The sequence below is a fragment of the Ixodes scapularis genome, unplaced genomic scaffold (genome assembly GCF_016920785.2).
Source record: "Ixodes scapularis isolate PalLabHiFi unplaced genomic scaffold, ASM1692078v2 PGA_scaffold4__175_contigs__length_147842914, whole genome shotgun sequence".
NCBI classification, from domain to species: Eukaryota; Metazoa; Arthropoda; class Arachnida; order Ixodida; family Ixodidae; genus Ixodes; species Ixodes scapularis.
This window is the reverse complement of record NW_024609879.1, coordinates 102318196-102329748: the sequence shown is the minus strand read 5'-3', so window position 1 is coordinate 102329748 and position 11553 is coordinate 102318196.

Sequence of the window (11553 nt, the reverse complement as noted above, 5' to 3'; positions counted from 1 at the left end):
ATTGAAAGGAAACGAGCTTTTTGGCAACACAAGCAGTCCTCTTTTTTGGGAACCCAAGCAACCCAAAGGAATACTCTTTTTTAGTAAGTCAAGCAACCCAAGCAACCCAAGCAACCCAAGCGTATGTTCCTTTATGGATGCTTGCAGCCAGCAGGCGAGTCAGCGGCCCCGAAAAATTGAGAGATCCTACCTTATAGGAAATATTCACTGGCGGCCATAGCTGTGTGCACGACTGCTGAGCGCGTGCTGATGGCGAGCTTCCACAGTTCTTTTGTAACGTGCATTTCGCACCCTCAAGATTGCCGGTCTTAGCAGCCTATTAATGTGGGCTCGTTCAGAGCATGCGCTCTAGACATCACCCACAAATATGGCGCCCAGTGAATACTCCTTAAGGTGTATCCACACGACGGACCGGGCCGCGGACCGATTGATCACGTGATGCGCGGCCCGCGGACCGCCCGGCTGCAATGAGCATGGCGGATTAAAAGAGCAAACGACAGAGTGAACGGGCCGGTCTAACCCTCGACCTCACAGCTCCGCCAAACGCATGCAGCGTGCTGCTTTGAGGCTATTTGTAAGGAGCCAAGCTGGAGGTTGAACGAAAGGGACGTTTGACCGCGGTGGCCCTGGCGTTGTCTATTGAGGACGAGAAGGACTTAAGTGAACCGAAAAGGGCATGCATCCATTGTTCCACAGAGCGGGGAATCGCTCCACTAGCGCGATGAAGTAAAAAGTTGCATCGTCGCACCATGCCGCCATCGTCGCACAGCAAAAGGTTCGTCTCCCTCGCCTTCAACAGTTAGCGCCAAAAGAACACGACTTTGGATTTGGATTCCAATCCAAACAACAAAACTCAGCTTGTTGCCAGACTTATCACTTCAGTTATACTAAAAACCTCGCGGTCCGCCGCCAAGGTCCGGGTGAGAAAAGTCGCTTGGCATTTCTCACAAGTGCGGACCGCGGACCGCCGGCGGACCTCGAAAACCGGTGACGTAAGATCACGTGATGCGCGGCCCGCGGACCAAAACAGCAATTTGGTCCGTCGTGTGGATACACCTTTATAGGGCGTTTCCAAGTGCTCGATTGGGGTCACGAGGTGTATGGGCCGTGTTCGCAATACGAGCTGCGAGGAGGTGACTAACGCGTTTTTCGCCTGCGACCCTTTAAGACTTTTCGCCTGTTTTCCTCCTCGCGAAGCGAAAACGCAACCAAAGCACTTGCGAACAATCTTCGCCGATGGTGTCGGTCATTAAATTGTAAAGGCACTCTATGGGTTGAGCCGGACTTTCTCTACAATCTAGGCTCTCTCAAAGTTTCCATCGCGTATCGCGCCCTTCTTTATCATTGCGCGCATACGGCGCCCGTCACACTTCCAGCCACCATAGTGACGGTCTAATCTCCAAGGGGGCAGTGTTGCCAGATGGTCCCACAAAAAACCGGCAAACGGCAGGAAGGTCCAAAACCGTAAAAAAAAAGCCAAAATAGTTAAAATAGCCAAGACTAAAAACAATGATTTTTAGGCCTTTTATTAACAATTTTTTACGCACATTAAAACACGTTACATTCTCTTTTTCAACTCTCAGATTCGCCACGTTGTGTGTACAGTCTCCGGCGATATGAAAGGCCCACTAAGAGCGCGTGGCCGAGGCGGTGGCTGGCGGGGGCGCTGCGAGCGCTCCGGGCAATTCCATTCTGCTTCGAGGGGAGGACGCTCACTCAAGCTCAGCACAAACTGATATGAGCGCGCTTTAGCTGAGCCCCGAGTGAGCGTCTTCCCCTTGAAGCAGAATGGAACTGCCCGGAGCGCTCGCAGCGCCCCCGCCAACCACCACCTCGGCCACGCGCTCCCACTGGGTCTTTCATATTGCCGGAGACTGTACATTATGCCACTAGTGAAATTTTCAAGGAAAGCTTCGAAAGGATGTCCGTACAACAGTGACCCTTCTTTTGTAAGGTTTCAAAAGTTAGTACAAAACACCCAAAGACAGCTTTATTTGTGAAGCCCGGGAGATGTGATCATGCCGTAAAAGAACAGAATAGAGAAGCAGAACAGTCAAAGCACTGGGCGTCGCAAACAAGAATCCCCAATGTCTAAGGTCCTTACCAATATCCCACCCGTCTCGTTTTCTTCGTGTAGAATATGAGTGTCTCCCATTCTGGTTTACGCTATTTCTGATTGTGTTGTCTTTTCTTGGGGTGGCCGACGACTGGAAGGTAATCAATTGTTTAGTGGAGAGGCCGCGAACACCATATTTTTACGAACTTAGGTGCCTAAGGATCCTCACAATGGGCCCCAAAGCAGCGTTTGGGGAGTTTTGTCCACGTCCGGGTAGAGGACGCGCTACCGGCCCTGTGGTAACAGTGCAATCAGTTTGTTTGGTCTGTTCCACCGAGCTGTGGGGAGACCGCATGAACCGCGCAAGCACTGCTTCTCTGAGCATTGTGAAAACCCCGAACTTTGTACAAATTTGAAGCCTTTTTCCTTCCTCTTTCTCCTCTCAACTAGCCAAGAGAAGTTTTTTTTTTCGAAACTGATGGGAAGGTTGAAAAGTAACTAGTCGAATCTCAAAGTTCGACGTCGAATCTGAGGTTCGACAAACGTTCGCCGCATTCCTAGAAATAGCCCCGAAATAGCCCCATCGTCAACCACAAAATATCGACGCCAACAAGAAAAATATGTAGCTCAATTCGGATATATATAGTGCAATCTGCCAAGACTGCGAGGGGGACGAAAGCGACGCCTGGGGCGCACAAAATAGGGTAAGAGGGCGGTTCCTCCTTCCTCTCTTCCTCAACGGCTTGGATAAAACCTTTATCTTTGGCAAGAGCTGTCACCTGCTTCGCATTGTCGCTTTCATTCGCTCCAATGGGCTTAGCGTTCGCTCTTTGTCAAGTTACGGTGAAGCAGAGTATAGTAGGTATCGTTGATGTTCCCTGCGGGTAGCCGATCTCAAGCGAGAAAAGAAACGCAAGTGTTAAAACGCGTTTTTGCCCGTTCGTCACGGAAGCAGGGGAGAGGGTTATGATGATAATGTAATTCATGCAAAGGTGCAAGCGAGCTGTACAAGAATGACGAAAATAATCCCTGAAGAAGGGGAACAAGGGGAGCAAAGGACAAACACAAATCTCAAAACAGAGCTAGGTGACTGGTGCGCGGCCAAAAAAATTCGCCTGGTCGTGCTATCGAACCACGGCCTTCTCCATTTCCATTGGAGCGGTTTACCAACCGAGCTAACAAGGAGTTAAACGTCAGTGGAGCAAACGGGTTGTATCAACTACCACCTGTCTAACACCAGTATGGGTAAACGGCCTGCATTTTTAAGGTTATGATGATAATGCAATTAATGTGAAAGTGCAAGCGATCTGGACAAGAGTGACAAAAAAATCCCTGGAGAAGGGGAACAAGGGGGGGGGGGGGGGGCAACGGACAAACACAAATCTCCAAGCACAGCTAGGTGGTGGAGCTCTCCACTGGAAATGGAGAGGTCCCTGGTTCGAGACTAGGACCAGGCGGAATTTTTCGGCCGCGCACCAATCACCTAGCTCTGTTTGGAGATTTGTGTTTGTCCCTTGTCCCCCTTGTTCCCCTTCTCCGGGGATTATTTTCTTCAGGAGAGAGGGGACGGTTTTGATGACTTCAAAATGGCGTCAACGAAACGGCGACAGACGTGGTGCCGTATGCCTGGCTGCCTGAACGGGCGTGAAGTACGAGAAGAGAGCGCCTCTTTTCTGCCTTTCAAAGGATACTGCCGCGAAAGACGTGTAAAAAAGAAATTTGCCACTTTCGCAAATGCCTCGAAGTAACAAGCGCTGACTCCACGCTCGACCATACCTTACCTGTAAGGTCCCACCGATGATACATCGTATAAAAGACACGGTGTTTTCTGCAGTTGTGATGACTAAATTATCTGCGTAGACTCCTCACGGATGTTTGATTCATATTTGTTTCATACCAGTCTTGCGCACATTACTCCACGAAGGTAATCGATCACAACTGCTATTTATTACTCTCGGTTACAAAACATTAAACTAGATTACTTGAAAAGAAAGGCAATTGACCTTTACTTAAAAGAGTAACCGCTACCTTTCACACTACTTCAAATGTTCAAAACGGCACATGTTTTGTTTTTTGGTTTGAAAACGGACTTTTAGCATTGTGTGTCCAGTGGTGTAGAATCACCTGACAATACAAACAACTCACCTTCTAAATCCACTAAAAGTTTTGGTGGAGCGTCTCCCTGCCGGGGGATTCGAAAATTCCCTGGTAGGCAGTGGCGTACCAACTTGTTTTTGAGTTTGGGGGGGGGGGGGGGGGGGGGGAACCAGACCCCCGCCCCCCTCCCCCGGGCCGGGGGGCGAAGCCCTTGGTATCCTTTGGGCGCCGCCGGCCAATGTTTGCCCTGCCCGTGACGGCTGTTTCAGGGGGGGAAGGGGGGGGGGGGCAAAACACATGCCTTGCACCCCCCTCCACTCTGAGAACTGAGAGGGGGGGGGCAAATGCCCCTCTTGCCCCCCCCCCCCCCCCCAACCCGGTTGGTGCGCCCATGATGGTAGGGAACTTGTTGAAACAAATGGTGTGGTTAGAGGGGGGGGGGGGAGAAAAATAATACCTGTTACAAGTAATTTTCCTACTTTAGAAAGGGATCACATTACACTTGTAATTACAAAAAGTAATTGATTACAAGTATTGTGAATACTTCTAGTGTTCGTCTGCTTCGTACATGCTTCGAATAAGTCTGCAGAGAGTTTTAGAGCGCAGCTCTTAGGCGCCCGTTTCCGGCTTGAGCGGCGTCGGCGTCGCCGTCGCCGTCGGCGTAATCGCGCGGTGCATTATGGGTAAATTTCCCCGCTTAATTTAGCGGAAACATTTCCCCGCTAAATCTAGCGGAATAATTTCCCCGCTAAATCTAGCGGAAAAATTTCCCCGCTAAATCTAGCGGAAAAATTTCCCCACTAAATTTAGCGGAAAAATTTCCCCGCTAAATCTAGCGGAAAAATTTGCCCGCTAAACCTAGCGGAAAAATTTCCCCGCTAAATCTAGCGGAAAAATTTCCCCGCTAAATCTAGCGGAAAAATTTCCCCGCTAAATCCAGAGGAAAAATTTCCCCGCTAAATCTAGCGGTAAAATTTTCCCGCTAAATCTAGCGGAAAAATTTTCCCGCTAAATCTAGCGGAAAAACGTCCCCGCTAAATTTAGCGGAAAAATTTCCCCGCTAAATCTAGTGGAATAATTTCCCTGCTAAATCTAGCGGAAAAATTTCCCCGCTAAATCTAGCGGAATAATTTCCCCGCTAAATCTAGCGGAAAAATTTCCCCGCTAAATCAAGCGGAAAAATTTCTCTTGAGGTCAGGTGACCCCCGTGGTCACGTGACACCCCCAGGTCACGTGACCTTGGCGAGGGGGTCATGTGACCCCTCCAAGGTCACGTGGCCACCCCTCCCCCCCGATAACACGCGAACCTCAGTACCCTTCTCTCCTCCTCCTCAAGAGCTGCGCTCTAATTCGGCGTTACAGGGAGTTGTAAACGACTTTCATTTTTTTGTGTAACCCCTGCGAGCGCTGACGCTCATGCAAGGAGGAAATACCGTACAGACAGTGCATGGCCTTCGAGATCCCGAAGCGCGCGCGCGCGTTTCGGAATCTCGGAGGTCATGAGCTGTGTCTGCATGCAGGCTGTCTTTTGTATGATGTCTGTGTGATTCAACAAGGCAGAGGGATTTAGAGCGATAAACTGGCAGCTGAAAGTGGTCCCCGTTTGGCCGCCGCCATGTTGCCAATTTTTTACCACCAGATACGTGACCTTATAGTTTTGTGTCTAGATTTTAACGAAGTACCGCGCACAAATAGTTGATTATTTATCTTTCATAACAGCACCGACGAGATAAATTGTTTGGTTTGTTTTAAGTCCAAAATGTGCTTTTACGGCAAAGACTCGGTCAACTTCGCAATGCCTAGCTCCGCTATAGATACCGTCAGCCAGGGTCCTGTACTTTGGGTTTTTATCGGAGCTAGACACTGATCTCTGAAGCTAACAGCATTGAAAAAATAGTTCGTCATGTTTTTTGCAACGATCGCAATACAAATATGAGCTCAGTTTTGCATAAAAGCCTCAGGATTTGGTACGGTCACGTGCCTAGTTGTTAAAATTGTAAAACATAACGGCAGCAAGGTGGGTGTCCCTCTTGCTTGGTGGACGGTATACGAGGGGCTTTATGTTGCGCTTTTTGAACTCGCACGGCGACTAGGGAAAAGGAAGTGACGTCAACAACGTAGAAAACGCAGATTTCTGCGTTGTTAACGGCGAGCTTCCGCAGTTTTTTTTTTTTTTTTCAGCGTGCATTTTACACCATCAAGATTGCCGGACTTTGCAGCCTATTAATGTGACCTCGCTCTGAGCATGCGCTTTAAAGAGCACCCAGAAATATGGCGTCCAGTGGATACTCCTTTTAGTAGTTTTTTTTGTAAAAAAATGAAAGCCCTTTACAACTCCCTGTAACGCCGAATTAGAGCGCAGCTCTTGAGGAGGAGAAGGGAAGGGTACTGAGGGTCACGTGTTCTCTGGGGGGGGGGGGTCACGTGGCCTGGGGGTGTCACGTGACCTCGGGAAGGGGTCACGTGAATTAACGTTGGCGATATGCGATAGTTATGACACAAAGCACAATCTACATCACAATGGTCATAAATTTTAACATAATTAAACAGACATGAAGCAGGGAGCCAAGAATGGTGATGCTGGTTATGACAAGGTTTCCTGTATCTTTGTTTGCGCATTTGGTACGCTTCACGGAGATATTTCTTTATGGCGAATTCCACTGGTCGTTTTGGAGCGCGCCGGGATCGACTTTTCTGGAGCGAGCCTGTTTCACTGGGCGATCGGGATCGAGACCGACGTGTTTTCTTGGTCGTTATGGGTTAGCTCCCCCTCCAGACCTCGATCTGGATCCGAGAAAAGTCGCTCCCACGATTTCGGCGGATTCAACCGGAAGCCAGGCGGGCAAGCCCTCGGCGCACACACGTCACTTCCTTTCTCGCGGGGCATCTCGCCTGATGTCGCCCATCTCGCCTCAGAAGAAGAAGAAGCACGTCGCGGGCTGGGCTCCTAGATTGTCTCGAATTCGCAATGACCGCTTGCTTACCCCTTGGCTCGACAGCCGGGTCGTTTTCCAGGAAGGAGAAGAGAAGGTATTTTCCGCGCTACGGGCATTCCGGCAATCTTTGCTAGGCGCACCTGAGCCATTCCTGCCGCTCGTATGTCGAACACGTGTTAGCGCCGCGATTGCGAAAACGTCTTCGAAACGACCGCGGCGGCCGCGGAAAGGGGATTCCCGGGCGGTTGAATGATGGGAAGGCATCTGCCGATCCCGGAGCAGTGGTCATGTTCCACTGGCGATCCGTAGGCGGCGCGACCCCGTTCGGATCGTGTGCTCCAGTCCGGATCTGGTCAACTGACCCCGGTGCGCTCGAAAACGCCCATGGAATTCGCCATTAGGCATACGTTTGCGCCGGTAGCAAAAGATTTGTTGGAAGCGGGCGAGCATCAAATTCGAGTTTACTATAGTTGATCGAACACCATTCCATCAAAATACGATCTCAAAGTACGCTCCAGCAATCGTTGCCGCATGGCCCCGATGAACATCCACCTCATGAAGCAATCCAGGATGGGCTTCTTCAGGTTGAGCTTCCGAAGCGGCACAGCCTGCGACCTCATTTTTTAGAGCGCAGCTCTTAGGCGCCCCTTTCCGGCTTGAGCGGCGTCGCCGTCGTCGTCGGCGTCGGCGTCGCCGTCGGCTTAACCGCGAGGTCACTTGACCCCCCAAGGTCACGTGACCCCCCTCGAGGCCACGTGACCCCCCGAGGTCACGTGACCCCCAGGTCTTGTGACCCCCAAGTCTCGTGTTCACGTGACCCCCTGAGGTCACGTGACCCCCGGAGGCCACATGACACCCCTGAGGTCACGTGACCCCCCAAAGTCACGTGGTCACGTGAACCCCTGAGGTCACGTGACCCCCGGAGGCCACGTGACACCCCTGAGGTCACGTGACCCCCCTGAGGTCACGTGACCCCCTTTAGGTGACGTGACCCCCTGAGGTCACGTGACCCCCTGACGGCACACGACCCCCCCTGAGGTCACGTGACCTCAAGGAGTCACCTATCCCTCTGTACGCTTCCATCCTCCTCCTCAAGAGCTGCGGTCTAACCGGCGTTACAGGGAATTGTAAACAGCTTTCATTTCTTACAACCGGTTCTTTATACGGGCCTTCTGTAAAATTCCGCTAGCGTCTGTAGACTTGAGAGCGTCATGTACAGCGAGCTGCAGCGTGTGCGCAGCATTCCTCATTCCTTGAAGAAGAGGTTTCCCATTCGAGAAAGGAAATGCCCCTTCTAATTCTTCGAGGTAGGAGGTAAGCTTCGAGGTAAGCACCACTGTGTACGTGCACGTCTTCGTCTGCCGACTAGGACAGGTCGGATCTTGCTGCTATAGGGCCAGCGGATTCTTCAGCTAAGAGAGAAACTTTTCTCAGCATATTGGCTCCGTTGTTGATCGCTATACTGTAGACCTGCTCTGGGGAGCCGTCGTACCTTGAATGTCACCTAAAGAACTTCCCCTTTCAAACGTTCAACGGTGTGTCGCTCGAACATTTCTTTAATTGACAGCGTTTTCAGGTGAAGTTTTCTATTTTCGACGTATTTGACGTTCACGCCAAAAACTGCGCGTTCAAGGAGCGTGGCGCAGTCCCTTTTCAGTGACGCCAACCGGGCCCTATGGGACTCAGGCAGAGATGGCAGTAACGACATTACTGTAATGGAATTACAGTAAATAAATTACTTTTTGCAGTAATGAGTAATGTAATGAATTACTTCTCTAGGGTAGTAATTTAGTAATGTAATGAATTACTTTCAGGCAGTAGTTTTGAGATTACTCATTACTTTGAAATTACTTTAGTTATAAATTATAGTTTGTTTGCAAAAAAAAATATTTTGCATGGCCAAATGTTGTAAAAGAGCATCATAGGAAATAAACGACGGTCACCTGAGCGCAAAGCCTTGTACGAAGAGCTGAACAGGCGCACAAAGGAGAACTGGAAAGGCGAAGGAGAAAAGTTTACGTGAAGACAACGCTGGAAGGCCACGGCTTACAAACTCCAGGCAAGACAGATCCACGGCATCACGTCATCACGACGATACTATACTTCATTCATTACTAAGCTTACAGTGCGGTGGGAGCTGCAAGCTAACCAGAACCAATCAGACCTTCCTTTAATCACCTGTGACGCCCCCTTCTCGGCGCGCGGGTTTGAACGAGAGCGTGGTTACGTGGCGAACGATAGACGTGGGGCTGCTCCAACGAACACGTAGCTTCCACCGTTGATTCCCAAGCAGACAGTGCGTTAGCTTAGAGATGAACGGCTTATAGGCTACAAGGCGACGGGCACATCACCAGCGAGATAAACGTAATTTAACACCTGAGAGGACAGGACAAACAGATGCCTAGCCTTGTGCTTTCGTCAAGCAAGGTCAAACTGTAAGCTTCGACCATTGTGAACGATAAAAGTCCGGAATAAATAGTTAATTCCAAATGCCTTGTCAATGACCCAGAACGTTTCATGCGCCCCCGAGCAAAGCAGGTGCCACTCGCGCTATGCCTCGTTGCCTTCCCTTGGGAAATTTGTTCGGGAATAAGCCTACAAGCAGATATCGCCCCCCGTTTGTTCTAAAAGTACACAATTTAGGAAGCTAAAGCCATTCGTCAACTGGCGACGCTTCTGCTTAGAAATTATCCAGGACCTTTGTGTGACAATGAGCGAAAACTTGGACTCTTCGGGTGTTTGGAAAAAATACTCCATGAAAAAAAAAAAAAAATGACCGAGAATAGGTCAACTAGTGCTCTTGGGAAAACAGAATTTGATTTCGTCCGAGGCGGAAGGGAAATCATTCCCGTGACAACTGCTTGTAAGAACGAGCTGCTTCTGCCCGACTTAAAATACCGACACGGACTACAACTTATAAATCAGGAAGACGGAAACATATCACCTTTTTTATTAGGACTTTACCGTTGAATGAATAGTGAAACCGGTAAGTCGACTGCCTTTCTGAGTCACCCCTAAAGAAGCTATTCATCATGTTTAACACTCATGTCGAGTGCGCGAGCAAAACCACTGTTCAGTATGGTTCACTTTGAGGCGCATAAAGCTGTTTCGGTGTAAACAGGAAGGCCTGAATTATGGTACATATAGACCAACTCAGCTCTTTGATGTCACATCACTGCGGTGGCGCTGCTGTCGGCAATGCGCATGCGCAGCGCCTCGCTTCTCCCGGATCTGGTTCCTGCACACGCGCTGTGTGGGAACACAAGGGCTTGTTTTGTAAACACTGTGTTGGTGTATACGGTAAATAAAAGAGCGCAAATTACTGCCTCAAGTTATTCAGAAGTAATCTCAAATTTCGAAGGAATTTCATTACTTTCGGAAAGTAATTGTAACGTAATGTCATTAGCTTTAATCTGCAGTAATTTGTAATGTAATTTAATTACATTTGTGCAGTTTCTAGAAAAGTAATTAGTAATGTAATTGAATTACTTTTTGAAAGTAATTTTGCCACCTTTGGACTCAGGTACCTTCCTCCTGCAATTTTCTGCCATTTCTGAGACTTTGTGCAGGACGCTTTTGGCACTAATTGTGACGCGCTCTTTCAGGTCCTTCATCACGGGATCGATTTCCCGAAACCCTGAGTCATCCCTCAAACAAAATGGCCGGCCGTTTGTGGTAACTTCATTTCCGGTTTCGTTCTATGTGTTTGATGTTACACTGTAGCCTCGTTGTACGAAAGATGTCTATGCTAGTTGTTTGAACGGCGTTCTTGCCGACCAATTGGCAGCATGGCTGCTACTATTGAATGGTTCAGGAGTGCTGCTGCCCGACGGCTTCTACGCTAGAAGCGCATCATACTCTAACTTGTGCCATGCAACCCCACCGTGCAGGACGTTTTGGTGCTTTTTTGACGGCTTATAACTTTCGTTCTATGTAACTTACAGTTATAAAGTTAATGTCGAATTAAAGAGCTGTTTTTCGACAATCTTTTATTGTCTCAAAATTAAGATTACTTTAGTTGTTAGTTATTAATTTATCTTTTAATAGACCGCAGTCTCTAATGTTCAAAAAGTTATTTCTCGAGTTATAACGTCCCATTGTCCACGATAATTAATGTGAAAGTTTGGTTGCATGTAATAAATTAAAAAAAGTAAGCAACGAGCTGTACAGATAGTGTATATCTTAAAATAAAAAATAAAGCTCAAAATGGTATCTTTTTAAGGCGCTATAAAAACGGAATCACGTTAACTAATCAAAATGACGAGACATTAAATTATGAAGCATCCTTCAAGATTACATTTTTCCAGAACTTCCATATTGACATATTACACGTTAAAATGTTATAACACCTCAAACTTTTCCCATTCAGTTACGGCAAATTGTAGTTTCTTAATATAAAGTAGAGATGGCGACACGTGTTCAAGAACAGCTTGATGTGCATCTTCCGTCATGTGCCGCTTGGAA